This window comes from Miscanthus floridulus, chromosome 7 (genome assembly GCF_019320115.1).
Source record: "Miscanthus floridulus cultivar M001 chromosome 7, ASM1932011v1, whole genome shotgun sequence".
Lineage (NCBI taxonomy): Eukaryota > Viridiplantae > Streptophyta > Magnoliopsida > Poales > Poaceae > Miscanthus > Miscanthus floridulus.
This window is the reverse complement of record NC_089586.1, coordinates 41683503-41705152: the sequence shown is the minus strand read 5'-3', so window position 1 is coordinate 41705152 and position 21650 is coordinate 41683503. Positions and strand designations below refer to the sequence as shown.

Below are 21650 nucleotides of genomic sequence, written 5' to 3'. Positions count from 1 at the left end.
CTGCCGCCCTGCTCCCGGCATCATGGCCGCCGTCAACAGGATCCAGCCATCGCAGCTGGCCGAGGAGCAGCGCAACGCCACGCGCCTCTGGAGGCAGCTCGGGCGTGACGTCCGCGCCGCGCTCGACTACCACGGGACGGCGACCGCCGAGGCCAACGACGTCCAGGAGGGTGCTCGCCCTCGACGTGGCGTACCCAATGCCGCTGTTCCCCGGCATGCTGGACAAGTTCCCCAGCACCGTGGAGCCCACCCGGTGGTGGCCCAGGCGGAAGCCGCCGGCTCAGTCGGCCAAGACCATCAACGTCGGTGCCGGGCGATGCGCCACCGCCGGCAACGGTTGGACGAGGGAGCTGGAGGACGAGATGCGCGGCGTGGCGCGGGTGCTCAGGGCCAAAGACGAGCAGGAGCAGGTGTCGAACGCCGAGCTGGCGCTGTGGCTCAACCGCGGCCTCGCCGTCGCCGGGCCAGCGCTCGCGGGCACGGCCGTGTTGGCCACGGCCTTCATCGGCTCCTCCTGCTCCTGGGCCTCCGGCGGCGCCGCCCTGTGCGTCTAGGCAGAGCCAGGATTTCACATCAGGGTATTCCATGTTAAAAAAATTTCCAATGCAAATATGAGTAATAAGCAAAGTACAATATGCAATAGTAATAAGCAAAGTGCAAATATGCTAGCATCCTTCTTCTTCATCTAATTACAAATACAATGCAAAACAAAATAGAAAACAAAATCTTTATTCACATTTCTTCAAGCCAAAGCTGGGATGGGGACAGAGGGGAGGGTTGATCAGTCGGAGCCCGAAGGGGAGATGCTCCTCTGTTGCAGGGCGCCGCATGCTCCTTTCCTGGCAGGCTTCAACACCGGCCGCTAGGGCCGGACAGGCGCAGTTGAGCAAAGCTAGGAGAGGCGAGGGGGGCTGAGGGAGAGAGCCAGAGAGGTGCTACCGTGCCGCTAGTTTGTGCCGCCGGCTGCTTCCGGTCGATGGCTCGATGCGAGCGACGGGAGCATAGAGCGTCGGGAGATGTCAATGGGTTTTTCTGGAGTCTATGACTTTGTGGGTTGCTACTGCTAGTTGTTCTATTGGGCTTGTGGGCCATATTTGCAACTGTGAGAATCTGGATCGAACTAGGGGTTAGATCCGAGGGGCTACTTTCTGTTGAATAGTATCACGAAACCTAGAACGTCTACTAGAGCAGGTAGAACGAGAGAAAGGGAGATGTAGTAGATGGGCGTGTCAAACCTGACACCGCAGTGGTGGAAGATCCGCTAGCGTCCGCCATGGAGTCGATGTCTGCGCTAGGGTAGCGACGGGCGATGAAGACGGCATCGGTGATGCGTGGTGGCGACCGGCGGTGAAGGCAGTGGAGTCCGGAGGCGGCGCAGCTGGTGGCTTCTTGTCACTGGTTGTGTACCCTCTAGATCGGATTAGGGTTTAGATATCGGTGGGGAGCTCGTCTCAGGTCAACCTCGTCATAAGAGCCGTCGGCCCCTACCTCTTTTTATAGCGTAGTGTGACAGGGGCCCTCCAGCCATGGTGGGCTGGACGCCCCCGATCAGGGCACGAATCAAAGGTCCAACTAGGCCATTGGGTCCAATTGGGATTAGAGATCAATCTAACAATCTTCCCCTTGATCTCTTTCTATCTTTCACTTTTATGTCATTTACTTTTATTCATTCCATTACAGATTAGCGCATAGAGCATGTCTCATCGTCACGGTCCATTACCGATAGATTTAACAGCTACAATACACTACTCTGTTCTGAAATAGATACTTATCTTTGGGCCTTCTTTTGTCCAGGAATTATAGGCTTTTCCTTAAACCTATGTCGGCTACATGTTCTCTGAACACGTTGGGTGGTAAGTCTTTTATAAGTGAATCCACGAGCATCTTTACTGTACTTATATGCTCAAGACTTATGACTTGATCCCAGACTTTATCTTTCACAATATAATACTTTATGTCAATATGTTTGGCAGCACTACTTGACTTATTGTTGTGAGCATACTATACTACTAGATTATTATCATAGTATAACTTAAGTGGTCTATAGATGTCGTCAACCACCTTCAAACTAGGTATGAACTTCTTTAGCTAGTTCACCTGCCCCGTTGCCTTATAATACGCTACAAACTCGGCATACATTATGGACGATATAGTGACGGGTTGCTTTGAGTTTTTCCATAAAACAGCTCCCCCTGCGAGAGTGAATACATATCCAGACGTGGATTTTCTATCATCTCCCGTATAATCAGAATCTGAATATCCCACCATATGGAGTGAATCAGATCTTCTATATGTCATCATGAGGCCTTTCGTTCCTCACAAATAACGCAAGACTTTCTTTACCAATTTCTAGTGTTCTGTTCTAGGATTGCTCTGGAATCTGTCAAGTAACCCGGTAACAAATGCCAAGTCAGAGCACGTGTATACTTGAGCATATTGCAAGCTTCCGATAGCTGAAGCATATGTAACCGCTTTCATTTGATCGATCTCATATTGGTTCCTGGGGCATTGAAAATCCCTATATCTGTTGCCCTTGACTATAGGAGCAGATGAGGGACTACATTTGTGCATACTAAATTTCTTTAAGATCTTTTCTATATATGCCTTTTGTGACAGTCCTAATACCCATTTACTTCTATCTCGGTGAATCTCGATCCCTAGAACGAATGAAGCTTTAGCAAGATCTTTCATATCAAATTTTGAGGACAAAAACTTCTTTGTCTCTAGTAGTAGACTGACATCACTACTAGCAAGTAAGTTATCATCCACATACAGGACAAGGAAGATAAACTTCCCATTCTTAAACTTTGTATAGACACAATTATCCTCTACATTCCTTTTAAACCTAAAATTTCTTATTGTCTCATCAAACTTCAAGTACCACTATCTTGAAGCTTGTTTTAATCCATAAATGAATTTCTTTAGGCGGCATCCCATTTGTTCTTTTCCTTCCATGACAAAACCTTTCGGTTGTGCCATGTAAACACTTTCCTCCAAGTCCCCATTGAGAAATGTCGTCTTTACATCCATCTGATGTAATTCTAAATCATAATGTGCCACTAATGCCATTATGATTCTAAAGGAGTCCTTACATGAGACTAGAGAAAATGTTTCATTGTAATCAATCCCTTCTCTTTGCATAAAGCCTTTTGCTATAAGTCATGCTTTATATCTCTCTATATTCCCTTGAGAGTCAAGTTTTATTTTGTAGACCCATTTATAGCCTACTGTTTTGGCTCCTTTAAGAATTATCTACAAATCCCAAACTTTATTGGCATTCATAGATTTCATTTCATCTTCCATGGCCTCAAGCCACTTTGATGAACGATCACTTCTCATGGCCTCTTCAAATGAGGTGGGATCATCCTCCATTTGAAATTCCTCAGTGTTGTACACTTCATAATCAGCAGGAATAGCTGATTTTCTAACTCTTTGAGACCTTCTAGGGGCCTCCACATTTGGCACATCTTCTGTTTGAGGCTGTTGTTGCTCCCCCTTATGTGTGGCAATTGGTTCTATAGGATCCTGAAGAACAGGTTCTTCATCATCATTCATTGTTGCCACAGGCGGAATAACAACAGGTGTTGGCACCATAGTATCTTGTACTATCGGTGCAGCGACAATAGGTAGTAAGAAAAATGGCTCATAAATCATCGGAGTGGGTGCATACACCCGCTTCTCTTCAAGGTTAATTTCTCGAGCTACCATGCTCCTCCTCATCATTTCATCCTCTAGGAAGACAATGTGTCTCGTTTTCACAAACTTTGTATGTCTATTTGGACAGTAGAAACGAAAACCTTTTGACTTTTCTGGGTAGCCAATGAAATGGCAACTTACTGTTTTGGGATCTAGCTTCCTAATGTTTGGGTTAAATACTTTAGCCTCAGCAGGACTCCCCCACACACGTAAGTGGTTTAGTGAGGGTACTCTTCCTGTCCACAACTCATACGATGTTTTGGGCACCGACTTACTTGGTACTCTATTGAGAATATGAATGACGGTTTTTAACGCCTCCATCCATAGGCTTATCGGTAAGGTAGAGTAACTTATCATATTACGCACCATATCCATCAGGGTACGATTGCACCTTTTAGTTACTCCATTCTGCTGAGGTTCGCCCGGTGTAGAATACTGGGCTACTATGCCATTCTCCTATAAGAACCTTGCAAAAGGTCCAGGAACTTGGCCATATGGGGTATGCCGATCGTAGTACTCCCCCCATAGTCAGACCTGACTATCTTAATCTTTAAATTATGTTGGTTTTCAACTTCTACCTTAAATATCTTAAATTTATCCAATGTTTCTGTTCTTTCTTTGATTGGATAAATATAGACATAACGGGAGTAATCATCTGTGAATGTTATGAATGAATCATAACCATCCACATTCTTTACAGGAAACGGACCACATATGTCTGTGTGAATAATCTATAGAATTCCTACGCTTTATTTGGCATCTTTCACAATTTTCTTTACATACTTTCCTTTAATGCAATCTCTGCATTGTTCTAATTCTGAGAGCTCTAATGGAGGAAGAATATCATTCTTAACTAGTCTTTCTATTCTCCCCCTCGAAATATAGCCTAAACGACAGTGCCATAATTTTGACAATGCATCGTAAGCTCTCTTTCGTTTTCTGTTTACATCCGCAGACAAGGATATATTCACATTGTCGCACACAACGTTCTCATTATCGCATGCAACATTTACATCATCACGTAGTGATAACAAATAAAGCTCATTTTGTAAGATAACAAGACCAACACATGCATTATTAAATATTATCTTACATTTACCATTTCCAAAATGGTAATCATATCCATCATTGTCCAAACATGAAACGCTAATCAAGTTCCTCTATAATGAGGGAACATAAAGAATATCTCTAAGTATAAGTTTGAAACCATCAGCAAGCTATAGAGAAAGATCACCAATGGCTTTAACTTCTGCTCAGACTCTATTTGCAACTTTAACGTGTCTTTCGCTTCTTTGTGTAGTCCTCATCGAACAGAATCCCTGTAAAGAATTAGCAACATGAATAGTTGCACCTAAGTCAATCCACCAAGTAGATTTCAAATACTATACATACAGGGATTCATTTATGAACGTAATAATGTTCTCACCTTTCTTTGCCATGATCATCTTTAAGTAATCGAGACAATCTTTCTTATAATGTTCCGTCTTCTTACAATAGAGACACTGGTCTTTCTCTACTGTGAACTTATTCTGCTGAGGCTGATGCGACATGGGACCCTTTCCCTTTGACTTTGAGGAGAAGTTAGGATTAGTATTCTTTTTCTTGTTATCTTTCAGATAATTGATAGAGCCACCATTGGTAGCTTTCATTATCTCCTCCTCTTGCACACACATAGCCATGAGCCTCTCCATGTCCCACTTCTCAGGCTATATGTTATAATTGACAACAAAAGTGTTAAACTCTTTTGACAAGAAGCAAAAATTAGATGGATAAAGAACTCTTCCTTGAGAGCCAGATCTATTGGTTTTAGCTTGGATGCTAAATTGCTCATCCTTAGTATGTGCTCTCTTATGCCACCATTACCTAAGTACCTCTCTATCACCAGTTGCTTTATCAGTTGGGTAGCATATATCTTTGAAGAGCCAGTGAACTGACTCTTTATTCTTTTAAGGTACTTAGTGATGATGTCACACTCTGGGATTGAGCCCACAATTGCAGGCTCAATCGTGTTCTTTATCACAACCAAACATTTCTTGTTGGTAGTGACCCACTTCCTATGCTCAAGGTCATAGGACATTCTTTGGGATACAAAATCCCTCTCTTTTGTTGCCCAAGCGGCATCAGCCTTGTTTGTCTCCCTCACCGGTGCCACAGGCTCTGTGGGACATGGTGTGGTGACTATCCAGTCCACCTCAACCAAGATGAAGGCCAGGTCTATCTTTTTCTTCCACTCCATGTAGTTATCACCTTTAAGAGTGGGGATCTCTTTGATACAACCCATCAAGTTGTATCCACCTGAAAACATAATTCATATAGTGTGAGAACATAAATAATGACAACAATTATATGCCTTAATTCCAACGTTGGTCAAAATTAAAACATATAATTGTTCATACATTAAATCTACAACACCGTTGGACAGAAATAGAATTAATGTATGACAAAGAACTCATCATAATATTACCATTAATCAACGTTGGTCAGAATAATAACAATACTATAATCAATTAAAACATATCCATTTTCAAAATTAAATTCTCCCGTTGGTTCGAATTTAATAATGAAAATAACATCTTTAAATACGCAACGGAAAAATAATCTCAATTTAGTGAATTTGACCCACACAAAAATTCTCTTTTCTATTTTCTTTAAGCCATTTATCCATTTTCCAGGAAATAAACATTTACTAGAAAAAGAAAAACAAAAAACTGATTCAATTCATCACTGTTTATTCGGCCCAGCCGGGAATTGGGCCCGGCCTACCTCCCTTGCGTGACGCCCGGCCGCACCCAGGCCACAACCTGGGCCTGGGCCGGCAAAGTCACTCGGCCGCGCGCGCCCGCCTGGGCCGCATCGCTGGCTCGCTCGATCTGAGTCGTCCACGCCGATCTGACGACCGAGCGGTGATATCGCTCGAATAAAACACCGCCGTGTCGTCCGACCCGAAACCCTAGCGGCCATTCTTCACTTTGCTCTCTCTCTCTCTTCGCCGCTCTCTCTTCTCTCCTCTCCTCAGCACAGCAGCACCCAGCGAGCCACCGAGAGCGACGACGGTGAAGCGAGCAGCCATGGCGCCGTCGTCGGCTCCCTCGCCGGTGTGTGCGCTCCCTAGTGGGTGAGCGCGCCACCGTCGAGCGGCCTAGCCGCGGCGCCTCTTTGGCTAGAGCCTGGCGAGCAACGCCCCCGGCTCGGCCTTCTTCCTGCGCGCTAGCGAGACAGCAGCGCTGCGCAGCGGCGAGGTAGGCCTCCCTTTCCCCCAACATCCCCATATCCTTTCCTTCATCTGCTTTTGGATTTTCTTTTCGAATTTCATCCGATTTGGGGATTAGGGTTAGGGTTAGGGTTAGGGTTAGGGTTTCACTGTTGTTCTTTTTCCCGAATTGATTGTGGGTTTTAGGGTTCGGTTTAGACGTGAAACCGAGCCCTCCTTCTTTCTTTCACCCAATTAGGGTTAGGGTTCATCCGAACCCTCTGTTCTTGTTAGAGCTGCACTAGATCTAACCTTCTTTTTCCTTTTCTAATCGGTTTACTCGATCTAGATCTAAAACCATAGAAAACCTGGCTCTGATACCATTGTGAGAATCTAGATCGAACTAGGGGTTAGATCCGAGGGGCTACTTTCTGTTGAATAGTATCACGAAACCTAGAACGTCTACTAGAGCAGGTAGAACGAGAGAAAGGGAGATGTAGTAGATGGACGTGTCAACCTAACACAGCAGTGGTGGAAGATCCGCTAGCGTCCGCCATGGAGTTGATGTCTGCGCTAGGGCAGCGACGGGCGGTAAAGATGGCGTCGGTGATGAGCGGCGGCGACCGGCGATGAAGGTAGTGGAGTCCGGAGGCGGCGCGGCTGGTGGCTTCCCATCACTGGCTGTGCGCCCTCTAGATCAGATTAGGGTTTAGATGTCGGTGGGGAGCTCGGCTCAGGTCAACCTCGTCATAAGAGCCGCCGGCCCCCACCTCTTTTTATAGCACAGTGTGATAGGGCCCTCCAGCCATGGTGGGCTGGGCGTCCCTGATCAGGGCACGAATCAAAGGCCCAACTGGGCCGTTGGGTCCAGTTGGGATTAGAGATCAATCTAACAGCAACATCCAGTATACCAACATGCTATACCATTATACATTTGTATATGTATTTGTTTTTGTTCCCAAAACATGGGTATTCCATGGCATACATGTGCATACCCCTGGCGCCGCCCATGCCTGTGCGGCGCGCTGGCGGCGGCGGGCAACACTGTGGAGCACGGCTAGCAGGTGGGCATGTTGTTCGACATGTTCCACAACGTCGCTGGGTTCTACCGCAAGGTCCAGGAGGACATCGAGGCGTGCCTTGTCGAGACTGACGTCGAGCGCGGGGAGAACGGCGAGGTGTTCTAGACCAAGGTGGCGCTGCTGCTCGGCCGGAGCACGGCCGACCTTAGGCAGTTCAGGGACATGGCGTCGCCGTCGTTCAACGACGTCATCAACGACTTCGCCGGGAAACTGTTTTAGGTTCTGATGACCAAGTCTGGTTGTAGTTTGTACTACAGTGCTCTCAACTGTTCGTATGCACGGTGTAGCTAGCATCTTATTTTGTATGCTGTAGATTTTAACGATGACAAGTTCCTAGTTTTTTTTTACAACCTACTAGTAGTAGATTTTAATTTTACCACATCGACAAAAATAAACTACATGGCATTAAATTAACTACCCATTGGGAGTAGCTTGGTGCCTGTTCGCTGGGAGGAATTTGGAGGAATCTGGAGGAATTTGTGAGAGAGTAAACAGTGTTTTTCATTCGCGCACAGTGAAATCCGGCTTGTTTCTCAACCAGCCGAGCACATGCAATGATCATATCGTTTCACCAAGATCTTGAGATGGTTGACCAATAAATCTACCAGGTAATCTCTCAAATATTTAAATGGATATCCATAAAAAAAAGCGTCATGTAGTAGATCCATGAAAAAAGTGGAAACTTTCCATCGTCCTAAAGACATATATAAAAATGTTAAATATACTCCTAAGTAGGATAGAAAATGACTTCCTGTTTATGGTTTAGCTAAATATACAGCTTCATCATGTTCTCCTAGTATAATGGCGATCACAAACTTCGTCCTTAACCAATCACGTCTGTGTTCAGTATAGTGTATGGTGCATCTGATGATGTTAATTTAGTATCATAAGTCTTTGTGCTCTTCTCTGCAAATTCGATTAAACTTTTAAATGTTTAACTTAAGACAGCTCCAAGAATTGATTATTTAAGGATGGAGAGAGAGAGTACCTAATTCCCGTTTCTAATGCATGTGGAGCCACAAAAGTACAGAACACTTCCATGATACGAGGGTCAGAAGTCAAATTCTAGTTTTCAACCGTCCAAAAAACGCTGTTACATACTTTTCTGAATAGATTCGATCAAATTTTAGACAGAGAGGACAAAGCCAAATCGCTGGCCACCAAACACACAACAAAAACTGGGCTTGGTCCAATAAACCACGGCCAGTTCTAGTTTAAGTTGGGAATCGGCTTGTTACTGAACATACTATCTCAACCACTCTCTCCAACAATTCAGAATTTAAGCACCCATAACCATTCACTTTTTTTTACATGAACTCCGGTTCATGTCATACTGTAACATTATTTCCCCAAAGGAATTAGCATATCACAAATTCACACCCAGTAGCGAAAACGTGTGGCATCTGGCATTGGCAAAGGCAGTCATGCAGCCCACTGAACGAGTAGCCCAGCCTAGTTCCATTGATGGGCCTTTCGTCAGTATATATGGGCTTTGCATCTTCTGCTGCCCTGAGAAATACAGCCCGCAAAGTGCCATTCAGTAGATCCGCTGCCTACCCGCCTCTACGCGGCGATGATGATCGGAGGACGGGAGGAGTGGAAGTGGCAGTGGAACTGGTGCTCATGGCGGAGCTGCCGCGGCGGTGGCGGGGGTCGCACACCCTCCACGAGTGGCCGTTACCCAGCAGCTCCGGCAAGTCCGCAAGTAATGAATGGCTGCAGCCCTGTGGGCTCTGGGCCTGGGTCCTGGAGTCAGCCCACCTCGATCCATGGGCTCATTTTGTCAGGCCAGATCGTGTTGGTGTTTAATAAAAACTAGTTAGACATGCACGCACGTGTCTATTAGTAGCCTAAATATATCCATAAAGGCTACTTGCACCTCTTAGTACATTCCTCCTTAAGCATGAAAACAGAACGAAAATATCCCGAACCGAACCGCATCGTTTTCTATATTTAATCCGACCGAATCCGTATTTTCTTGTTCGACTTTACCGTTTTCGCTTTCGCATTTGAGATGTTTCGTATTTCGAATGTAAAAGTAGAAAACGGTTTACACATTTTTGACCGTTTTCTACTTTTCTACTTTTAATTTGAAATATTCCGAATTCAAAATTCGGTTTAAACCGAATTTGGCCAACTACACAGGTCATACAGCCCAATTACAGGCTGCTCACCACGCAGCTGTGTTCTTTCTACTGGTGGCTAGCTGCCCTCTCTTATAGACGGCGCCCAGCCTCATCTCTCTTATTATGTATTTGGTCGTGCACTTGTTTAATGCTATGCACTTGAACTAGGTCATGCACTTGTTACTTGTGAACTTGTTATGTATTTGGTCGCGCACTTGTTTAATGCTATGCACTGTGGGTCGGTATTTCGTATTGAATTTTCGCATACCGACCGTGTTCGACATAATTCCGTTCGAATTGGTTCGTTTTCGAAATTCTAGATATTCCGTAAGTTCGTGTTCGTTTTCGTGTCCGGCTTGTCCGCTTTTGCTTTCGCTTTCGTATTTCAAATGTAAAAGTAGAAAACGGTTGAGGAGTTTTTCGACCGAGTTCGACCGTTTTCATCCTTATTCCTCCTACGAGAGAGGCCTAAGAATCTCAGGGACACTGGATGACTGGATCTACATGACAAAAGAGAAATCTTGTAAAGTTGTAAGCCAAAGGTTAGTAGCGAGCGAGAAATGTTATTACGACAAGCACAAGGCGATTAACCGGCTGCGATAGCCAAAATGTTTTCCTTGCATACCTTCAGAAGAAAGAGTGGTTAGACAAGCATCCGAAAACCCAAGATTCTTCAATGACTCTTCAAATCAAATCTAATTATTAGTCAAGAAAAGCGTAAATGCAGTTTCGAGGTATAGAGGGTAACAGCAAGCCAGCAAGTGACAAAATCATCTCAGGTCTCAGGGCCAGCATCCCAAAAGTGGACCGTACATGGAAAATAATCACACAATCAAAATTTTGAAACATCCGTGCCAAATAGCATCCATTTTCTAACTTACTGATCATGTACTAAAATAGTAACATAGTGTAAATCTTGGAGAAATCAACAATCCCACTTAGCAGTACATCTTTATATTAGTTTAGACAGCTCAAAAGAACTGTGTCATGGAGAAGACCTGAATTTTTATTTTGAATTTGTACAAAATCATGTTTTACATCTAATCCACAAAGCATAGACTGTTTACCATGAGTTCCAACTATCCAGCGTTCCTGAAAGAATTTCCTATATGGGCATGCTACTTGGAACACAATAAAAAATTTAAAACATCCCTGCCAAATAGCATCCATTTTCTGACTTACTGATCATATACTAAAATAGTAACATAGTGTAAATCTTGGAGAAATCAACAATTCCACTTAGCAGTACATCTTTATATTAGTTTCGACAGCTGAAAAGAACTGTGCCATGGAGAAGACCTGAAGTTTACTTTTGAATTTGTAAGAGCATGTTATTATCATATTACAAATTCATGTGGTACATGAGAGTCATATAAATCTTTTTACATCTAATCCACAAAGCATAGACTGTTTACCATGAGTTCCAGCTATCCAGCGTTCCTGAAAGAATTTCCTATATGGCATGCTACTTGCAAATTATATAATAGTAGTAACCAAATGGACTTCTCTTACAGAGTAGGAGCCACTGTGCCGATTAACAGCTTCAGGAAGCTCCCAAAATGTATTCATATTTGCCATCTCTGATTGAAGATCACCAAAATTATACTCACGTCTATCAGCACAGCATAATTCAAGCACAAATGCCAGCACCAGCTTCCTTGTGAAGAATAAAAGAATAAATAGCAACATCAGCTAGTTGGCCGGTATGCTGGCAGCAGCTTCTCAACAAATTGAGGTCCTGAGCTCTTCCCTCAGCTGGTTGTCTGGCACACACCACCCAAATTGCACCCAATGCGCATGCTCAAATGCAGCATTGAAGGACTTGAACTGCTCCCGCAGCACTGACTTGGATAATCCCTGACAAAAAGCCACCATTTACATGAAGTTCCTCATCACTCAAACAATTCAAGATCTTCAACCATGAGGTGCGCTGATAGTTCGTGGTCACCATTGTGAACTTGCCAATAAGCCATTTCATTGAAATGTTGTACCATATACTACAGTCAGGCAAACAATCTATCTTTTTGAACAAAATTAAACCAAAGAGGATATATTGCATCGTTGTTGTCATCAAACCGACGCTTACCAGACCTAAGCACTGAATGTGACACGCCGAGGCATCCATCTCCAAGGTCCCCAACTTTCCTGACATATCCATCTTCCACATCCACATCAACCTCAGGCTCCCTTGCTTCTGCGCATTATCTCATCCCAGCAGAACAAAACAAAGGACAACTGTATCAGCTAACAAGAACTACAAAATCAAGTAACATATACTTCCCCATTCTAATATCTCATTCTTAATAATAACAAGTTCTGTTTGCTTAATTATGAGCTTGCATGGAACTGTGACAGTCATACAGAAATGGGGTCATGATTTTGTAAAATAAATCCCTGGTAACATACTTCAACCAACAACCCGCACAAACTTATGAACAACCCGCACAAATTGTGACCTCCTAGGGCGCTCGTTAGAAGCGTGTCGTGTGTATGGTTAAATTCTTCTTCTTCTTAATACAATGATACGTAAATCTTTTGCGTATTCGAGAAAAAAAAAGTATTGTGTGATATTGGGCCACATACCGTAGCTAGAAACATTAGAGAATCAAACGTATCTAACCAACCACGCAAGGCTGAGTTTACTGCCGCCACTTTCTTCTTGATACCTAAATAACATGCATAATTAGCCAGAGCGATCATGATCATACGTTTGTCTAGCAGATCTTCTTGGTAACATAACATGCAGATAAAAAAGATGTATCTATTTCAGAAAAATTCGTTTTCACAAATTAGTTTTTGATAAAAATGCCATCTCACCTCTATTTATCTGCTGGTTCCATCAACAAAAAAAAAAGAAAAAAAAAGGTGCTGGAGACGGGAAGGCCATGATGGAACAGAAAGCTTCTTTTTCTAACTTGGAAACCTGGCTAATATCCAATTGACTGTAAAGAGAAACTAGGCCTCGTTCACTTTGCAAAAAAAGTGAACCCGATGAATAGTACCACTTTCGTCTTATTTGGCAAATATTATTCAATCGTGGACCAACTAGGCTTAAAAGATTCATCTCGTGATTTCCAACTAAACTGTGTAATTAGTTATTTTTTGTATCTACATTTAATACTCCATGCAAGCGGCTAAAAATTGATGTGATGGAGAGAGAGTGAAAAAACTTGAAATTTGGATGGCATAACAAGGCCCTAATCAGAACACCGAGAGCAGGACGATGGCGTCAAGTACGGTTTGGGGGGCACCTCAAGAGACCGTACATGTGGATTGGAGTCGCGCCGCCGGCACCGTGCGCGCGGGCCTAGCAGTGTCGTTGCCGGGGGTCGTCGTGCACGCACGCACCGATAGATTGATATGGATTCTTAGATTTGAAGGCACTCATTAATCTAAGGGTTTATATTAGAGGTGGGTAAAAAAAATATTGGGTGACAAGTATATATGAATTCCTTCGCTCTTTTATAGTAATGTATATAGTAAGTATAGGTAGATGGGTCACCTTCACACGCTCGCCTTGAGTATATACACTTATTATTATTAGGTACCGTATTGATTTTGTAACCACATTGAGGCCTGCTCAAATAACGACACTATGGTCCATGAAATGAACCAGAGTTGGGAGGAGGGGTAAATGGGCTTGAGCCATGACCCGGCCTTCACCTTCCCCATGGAGCTTGGCGACGGAGCAAAAACGGCGCGGCAACCGCCAGCCTGTTGCTCATTCGAGCCTTGCTCGCTCGTGGTGGAGCGTTGAGCTCGCCCCGCCCCTTCTTCCAACTCTTTTTTTTTTCCTCACGACTCGTCATGGCGTTTTTAGTAGGGCTATATATTTTGCTATGACCCTACTACTAATCGGTCAGTATTTTTCAGTGCGGCGATTTTAGGGCTATTTTGCTATGATCCTGCTACTAATCGGTCAGTTTTTTTCAAGGTTCAGCTACTAATTGGGGCACTGAACATTAATTTTAAATGGCTTGAACATCATGAAAAATGATCATATCACTACCATAAAACACAACACAACGACAAAACCAGTGCAAACACTCGTACATATACGCACATTCATTCCTACGAACACACATCTTATCTCTATGAGTATCATTAGCATCGCCATCACAGACTTGCTATCGTCACTGCCGTCAAATCTTAGAATAAATCTAGTAACACGTGAGTCAAGGACTTAAGTCCAGGTGAGTAGGTTCTACTACAATGAACCCAACTAGCTAAAAGTTATATAGGTTCAGTTTACTTCTACTTCTACTTCTAAGTTCTAATAACTAATGCAGTCAAATTAATGTTTGCGGGCGATTGAAGAGTGTTCTGTATTACTGCCATGAACTACTACTTCTAAGGTGACCGCTGCTCTCTGATTGATTAGTCTAATAGAAATGTGACCTCACAGAAAGAACACAAGCTGTGAGATATCTATAACGTTCTGCTCTTGTGCCTTAAAATAATAATAAGAAAAGATCCATGACGCAATGTGTGTGTTTATTTCTCTTTGTATAATTAACATGTATTTCTATAATCTAATTAACCAAAATATATTATTAGAAGCTGTGATTGTTGCAGCAACGCTGCGGCTGCTCCTACAACAACCACTGCCGCACGTACTGTTGAATATTTGGTCAATTTACGACTTATATTAATCCATAAATACGACTTAAACAATAGTAACAGTACTACTAATCATACTGTAACAGCACCACTACTGCAGATAGTATTTAACAGTGCAGCAACCAAGTGCGCTAAAAACGCTAACAGAATAGCATATGAACAATGGCCTACCCGTGCAGGTACGCTTGACGGGGGAAGTTCCGGAGGCCTGCTACCGAAGCTCTCTGTGCGCGCAGAGAACTCCGGTCGGAGATGCAGACGAATAGCTCAGCGCTCAGATGTTGCGGAGAGGAGTAAGAGGAAGAGTCGGGTCTCGCGCACCTGGAACAGGGGCGCCCTCCCCTCATTATAGCCGTGCAAATCCCCATCTGTCCGTTAGGCCCTGTCGGGGGAATGAACCTGGACAGGGTGGTTGGGCGTTGGGAGTTGGCTGCGGCGGCTAGGGTTTTGGTTGGGCCAAGCGACAAAACCAGGCCAAACCAAACCAGGCCACGGCCCACGGCCACGGCCACGGCCCCGGCGCGTCGCGTCGCGTCGCGTCGCGCGCGCGCGCGGGCGGGCGGCGCGGCTCGGCTCGGCGGCACGCGCGTGTGGCCTCCCGGTTCTCCCTCTCAACTTGTCTATGTGAGAGTCCTAAGACTCACAATTTAAGTTGATAACCTTTTTAGTGAATTTTCCATATGGTATTAATCACTTTTCCACTAAACATTAATTGTGTGCCTTTAAAGTTTATTTGATTAATTAGAATAAATAATGGGCCTGGCCCAAATTAATCTAACAATCCCCACCAAACTTCAGAAGTCCACAGTTAATGTCTTCAGATCTGAGCTTGTTTGATATACTAGTGTTTCGATGGAGACTGTTAAGTTGAACATCCATCTAGAAAAGGAGTTTACACTCATTTACAACTGACCAATGGACTATGCCTTGAATTAACAGTTTTGTGCAAAGTGAGGCTCACTCGATTCCTTTACTGATACAAGGCTGCCTGTAGCATCCCCTCTGGTTGGAGCATATAAGTCATACTCCTGGCCTATTCATGAGTATCTAGAGATCACTCAAATCTCATAGATTGCGACTAGCAATCGAACTCACATAGGTGTGTTCCTTTAAGATGCCCCGTAGGCCGACATCTTTGCTTCTCATTAAGCCACTCGGATCACATTGAGGTATTTACCAACCTGCCATATAGATAGGAAGAGAAGTGCATTACTCAAGAGATTGACCTTTATTAAAAAGGGTCTCTTCCCTTAGTCTACCCATAGCTTGTTTCACCATCCTAATTCACGGGATCTCCGATCACATAGGACAGGTTGCCACCACGATAGAACTCCATGTGGGTCTCAGTCCTATCTCACTCGATGCACTATCTATCACATTACGCGATAGTCCCTTAGTAAATTAATCTGCCAGATTTTTAGACGTATGGACATAGTCCAATGCTATTAATCCAGAGTTTCTCAATTTTCTGACAGATTTTAACCGCCGCTTTACATGCCTAGTGGTCTTCATGTTGTCCTTTGAACTGTTTATCTTGATAATTACTGTTTGGTTATCATAGTTCATAGAAATTGTGGGCACAGGTTTTTCAACCACCGGCAAATCCATAAGGAGCTCACGGAGCCATTCAGCCTCAACAGTAGCGGTATCAAGTGCTGCAAGTTCTGCTTCCATTGTTGACCTTGTTAAGATGGTCTGCTTGCAAGACTTCCAGGAAACAGCGCCACCTCCAAGTGTGAATGTATATCCACTTGTGGCTTTTAACTCATCAGCATCAGATATCCAATTTGCATCACAATAGCCCTCGAGTACCTTCGGGTACCCCATATAGTGAATGCCAAAGCTCGATGTTCCCTTTAGATAGCGCAATATTCTTTCAAGAGCACGCCAGTGATCATCTCCCGGATTTGAAACAAACCGGCTTAATTTGCTCACAGCAAATGAGATGTCAGGCCTCGTTGCACTAGCCAAGTACATTAGTGAGCCGATGATTTGGGAGTATCTCAACTGATCCCTCATTATTCTTAGGTTCTTTCTCAGGATCACGCTTGGATCATAGGGAGTGGACACGGGCTTGCAGACACTATAACCAAAGCGACTCAGTACCTTTTCCACATAGTGAGTTTGTACAAGTGTTACCCCACTATTTTCTCCCCTTAGAAGTTTGATGTTTAGTATCACATCAGCCACTCCCAAATCCTTCATGTCAAAGCTCTTTGACAGAAAGTCCTTGACTTCCTCAATCACATTGAGGCTTGTCCCAAAGATTAGTATGTCATCCACATACAAGCACAGGATTACTCCTTCTCCCCCACCATAGCGGTAGTACACACATTTGTCGGCTTCATTCGCAACAAAACCAGCAAATCTCATAGTTTTATCAAACTTTTCATGCCATTGCTTAGGTGCTTGTTTTAGGCCATACAAAGACTTCAATAATTTACACACATTTCCTTCTTGACCTTCTACTATGAAGCTATCAGGCTGATCCATGTAGATCTCCTCATCTAGCTCCCCATTTAGGAAAGCTGTCTTAACATCCATCTGATGAACGAAAAGACCATAAGACGCAGCCAGAGCAAGCAGTGCTCAGATTGTGGTCAATCGGGCCACTGGTGAATAAGTATCAAAGAAGTCCTCGCCTTCTTTCTGGGTATAACCCTTAGCCACAAGCCTTGCCTTATAATTTTCAATCGTACCATCAGGCCTAAGCTTTTTCTTGAACACCCATTTACATCCTACAGGCTTGCACCCGTAAGGACGATCAACAATCTCCCAAGTTCCATTGGTCATAATTGAATCCATCTCACTTCGCACTGCTTCCTTCCAGTAGTCAGCGTCGGGAGAGGAAAATGCCTCAGCAATGGTGCTTGGAGTGTCATCCACGAGGTATATAGTGAAATCATCACCAAAAGACTTTACAGTCCTCTGTCTCTTACTCTTTCAAGTAGCTCCACTATTATCCTCCTCTAGATTCTCAACACATGTTTGTTCAAGATGTTCTGTTGGCACCACAGGGGAATCAACAGGTTTTTGACTAGATGTGCTAGGTTCATTTCCTCTCATAGGAAATTCATTCTCAAAGAATGTAGCATCTCTGGACTCAATCACTACACCAACACGCATGTCAGGTACTCTAGAGCTTACAACTAGGAATCTATAGCCGACGTTGTGTAAAGCGTAACCAAGGAACACACAATATACAGTTTTTGGTCCAAGTTTGCGCTTTTTGACGATTGGCACATTCACCTTGGCCAAGCATCCCCAAGTGCGTAGGTATGAGAGAGTCAACCTTTTCTTTTCCCATTCCTCGAATGGTGTTACTTCTTTATTCTTTGTAGGAACTCTATTCAGGACATGACATGCCGTCAATATAGCCTCACCCCACCATTCGTTGGAAAGTCCCACAGTGTCTAACATGGCGTTAACCAAATCAGTTAGAGTGCGATTCTTTCGTTCGGCAATCCCATTGGATTAGGGGGAGTATGGAGGCGTCCTCTCATGAATAATTCCATGTTCCTCATAGAATGAATCAAACTCATGTGAAAAGTATTCTCCCCCATGGTCAGACCTCAACCGTTTGATTTTTCTTTCCAATTGGTTCTCTACTTCAGCTTTATAGATTTTAAAATAATGCATTGCTTCATTCTTTATTTTTAGCAAGTACATATAGCAAAATCTAGTGCTATCATCAATAAGAGTCATGAAATATTTCTTTCCTCCTTTGGTCAATACACCATTCATCTCGCACGGATCAGAATGAATGAGATCTAGTGGTGCCAAATTTCTCGCCTCTTTCACAGCCTTGTGAGGCTTGCGAGGTTGCTTCGCTTGAACACAAGCATGGCACTTAGACCCTTTGACCAGATCGATCTTAGAGATTAATTTTAAACTAGCTAAGCGCGTCATACAACCAACATTGATGTGATAGAGTCGGGAATGCCAAACATTAGACTCATTATCATTTCTCACATGGTTCACAATTTTATCACAAGAATCCATCAAAGAGAAGCGGAACAAGCCTCCGCTTTCATAGCCTTTTCCAACAAAGGTTCCATACTTGGATACAACACATTTATTGGACTCAAATACAAGTCTAAAGCCATCTCTACATAATAGAGATCCACTAACAAGATTCTTCTTGATGGAGGGGACATGCTGCACGATCTTTCCCGAAGTAAACTTCAGATTGATCGTACCAACACCAAGTACAGCAGCATGCGTACCGTTTCCCATCAGCAAGGAGCAACCTCTTTGTTCCTGATAAGAAGAAAACAAAGAAACATCAGAACAAACATGAATGTTAGCACCTGTGTCAACCCACCACTCAGGCGAGAGACAAACTGAAAAAACTATAGGTAGATGATTACCGTACCCAGATCCTCCAGATTCGCTAACAACCATGTTTGCAGACTTCTTCTGCTTGTCCTTACGGTCAGGGCACTCTTTTGCCCAATGGTCAGATGCACCGCAGACAAAGCAAAGGCCCTTTTCTTTTTCCTTGCCCTTCTTCTTAAAAGTTACAGCTTTAGGCTTGACTACAGGCCTGTTTTTCTTCTTCCTCTATGCGGCATGAAAGTTCTTCTTTTGCACCAGATTAGCGCTAGAACTTTCCTCATGCGCTTTCTTGCCATGAGTGTCCTTTGCCCTAGCATTCTCCTCCACACCAAGAGTAGCAATGAGATCAGTCACACTGAACACTTGCCTCCTGTGCTTTAGAGTAGTGGCAAAGCTCGACCAAGTAGGTGACAGCTTAGCGATGATACCGCCGGCCACAAACTTGTCAGGCAACTCACACTCATTATTCTGGAGTTCCTTTGCCAGCATCTGTATCTCATGAGCCTGCTCTACTACAGATCGGTCATCGACCATCTTGTAGTCATAGAACTTCTCCATGATGTACAATTCAGTGCTAGCATCGGCAACACCAAACTTGGCCTCAAGTGCATCTCACATGTCCTTGCCAGTGTCCATATCCATGTACACTTGCACCATGGTTTCAGCTAATATGCTGATGAGACCCCCCTTGAACAAGTTATCTGCCTCATTGAACTTAATCTCCTCCTCGTGAGAGAAAGGAGGTTCAATGCGCTTTCCCTTGATCATGTGCTCACAACGCATACTAGTGAACCATAGCTTAGAGCGGACACGCCACACTTTATAGTTGGATCATCATCTTTCAATGGTGGTGGTTTTAGTGACGCAGCAAAACTAGCAGCCGAAAATGACCTATCAAGTTTTTGGATTGTTGAATATTTGGTCAATTTACGACTTATATTAATCCATAAATACGACTTAAACAATAGTAACAGTACCACTAACCATACTGTAACAGCACCACTACTGCAGATAGTATTTAACAGTACAGCAACCAAGTGCGCTAAAAACGCTAACAGAATAGCATATGAACAATAGCGTATAGTGAGATTAGATTTATACCCTAGGGTGGGACTGCTGATACCCGCGGACAGTGAGTCACCATCTTCTCCATCGTTGGTGTTGGTGCGACCACCAGTCCTCCTTGTGTCCACCATGTTGCAGAGGAGGTCACGCCGGGAGACTCCTACAGGTGCGGTGTTGGAGCAGTGGCACGGGAAGCTCCTACAGGTGTGGTGTCGGAGCAGTGGCATGGGAAGCTCCTGCAGGTGCGGCGTCAGAGCAGTAGAACGAGACTCTCCCGTCAGGAAGCAGAAGCCCCTGAACAGGAAACTACAGATGGGGTAGCAGTCGCACCGGGAAGCCGGCGCTCCCCAAAAACTTGATTCCCCGCCTACCCGTGCAGGTACGCTTGACGGGGGAAGTTCTGGAGGCCTGCTACCGAAGCTCCCTGTGCGCGTAGGGAACTCCGGTCGGAGATGCAGACGAACAGCTCAGCGCTTAGATGTTGTGGAGAGGAGGAAGAGGAAGAGTCGGGTCTCACGCACCTAGAACAGGGGCGCCCTCCCCTCATTATAGCCGCGCAAATCCCCATCTGTCCATTAGGCCCTGTCGGGGGAATGAACCTGGACAGGGTGGTTGGGCGTTGGGAGTTGGCTGCGGCGGCTAGGGTTTTGGTTGGGCCAAGCGACAAAACCAGGCCAAACCAAGCCAGGCCACGGCCCACGGCCACAGCCCCGGCCCGGCCCGGCGCGTCGCGTCGCGTCGCGCGCGCGGGCGGGCGGGCGGCGTGGCTCGGCTCGGCGGCGGCGGCGCGCGCGTGTGGCCTCCTGGTTCTCCCTCTCAACTTGTCTATGTGAGAGTCCTAAGACTCACAATTTAAGTTGATAACCTTTTTAGTGAATTTCCCATATGGTACTAATCACTTTTCCACTTAACATTAATTGTGGGCCTTTGAAGTTTATTTGATTAATTAGAATAAATAATGGGCCTGGCCCAAATTAATCTAACAATCCCCACCAAACTTCAGAAGTCCACAGTTAATGTCTTCAGATCTGAGCTTGTTTGATATACCAGTGTTTCGATGGAGACTGTTAAGTTGAACATCCATCTAGAAAAGGAGTTTACACTCATTTACAACTGACCAATGGATTATGCCTTGAATTGTCAGTTTTGTGCAAAGTGAGGCTCACTCAATTCCTTTACTGATACTAGGCTACCTGTAGCATCCCCTCTGGTTGGAGCATATAAGTCATACTCCTGGCCTATTCATGAGTATCTAGAGATCACCCAAATCTCATAGATTGCGACTAGCAATTGAACTCACATAGGTGTGTTCCTTTAAGATGTCCTGTAGGCCGACATGTTTGCTTCTCATTAAGCCACTCGGATCACATTGAGGTATTTACCAACCTGCCATACAGATAGGAAGAGAAGTGCATTACTTAAGAGATTGACCTTTATTAAAAAGGGTCTCTTCCCTCAGTCTACCCATAGCTTGTTTCACCATCCTAATTCACGGGATCTCCGATCACATAGGACAGGTTGCCACCACGATAG

The 21650-nt window shown here is 44.4% G+C and overlaps 1 pseudogene; it reads left to right on the top strand.

Moving 5' to 3' along the window:
* Positions 1-22: 22 nt before the first annotated feature.
* On the top strand, positions 23-8187 carry LOC136463100 (probable F-box protein At4g22030; annotated as a pseudogene).
* The last annotated feature ends 13463 nt before the right edge of the window (positions 8188-21650 follow it).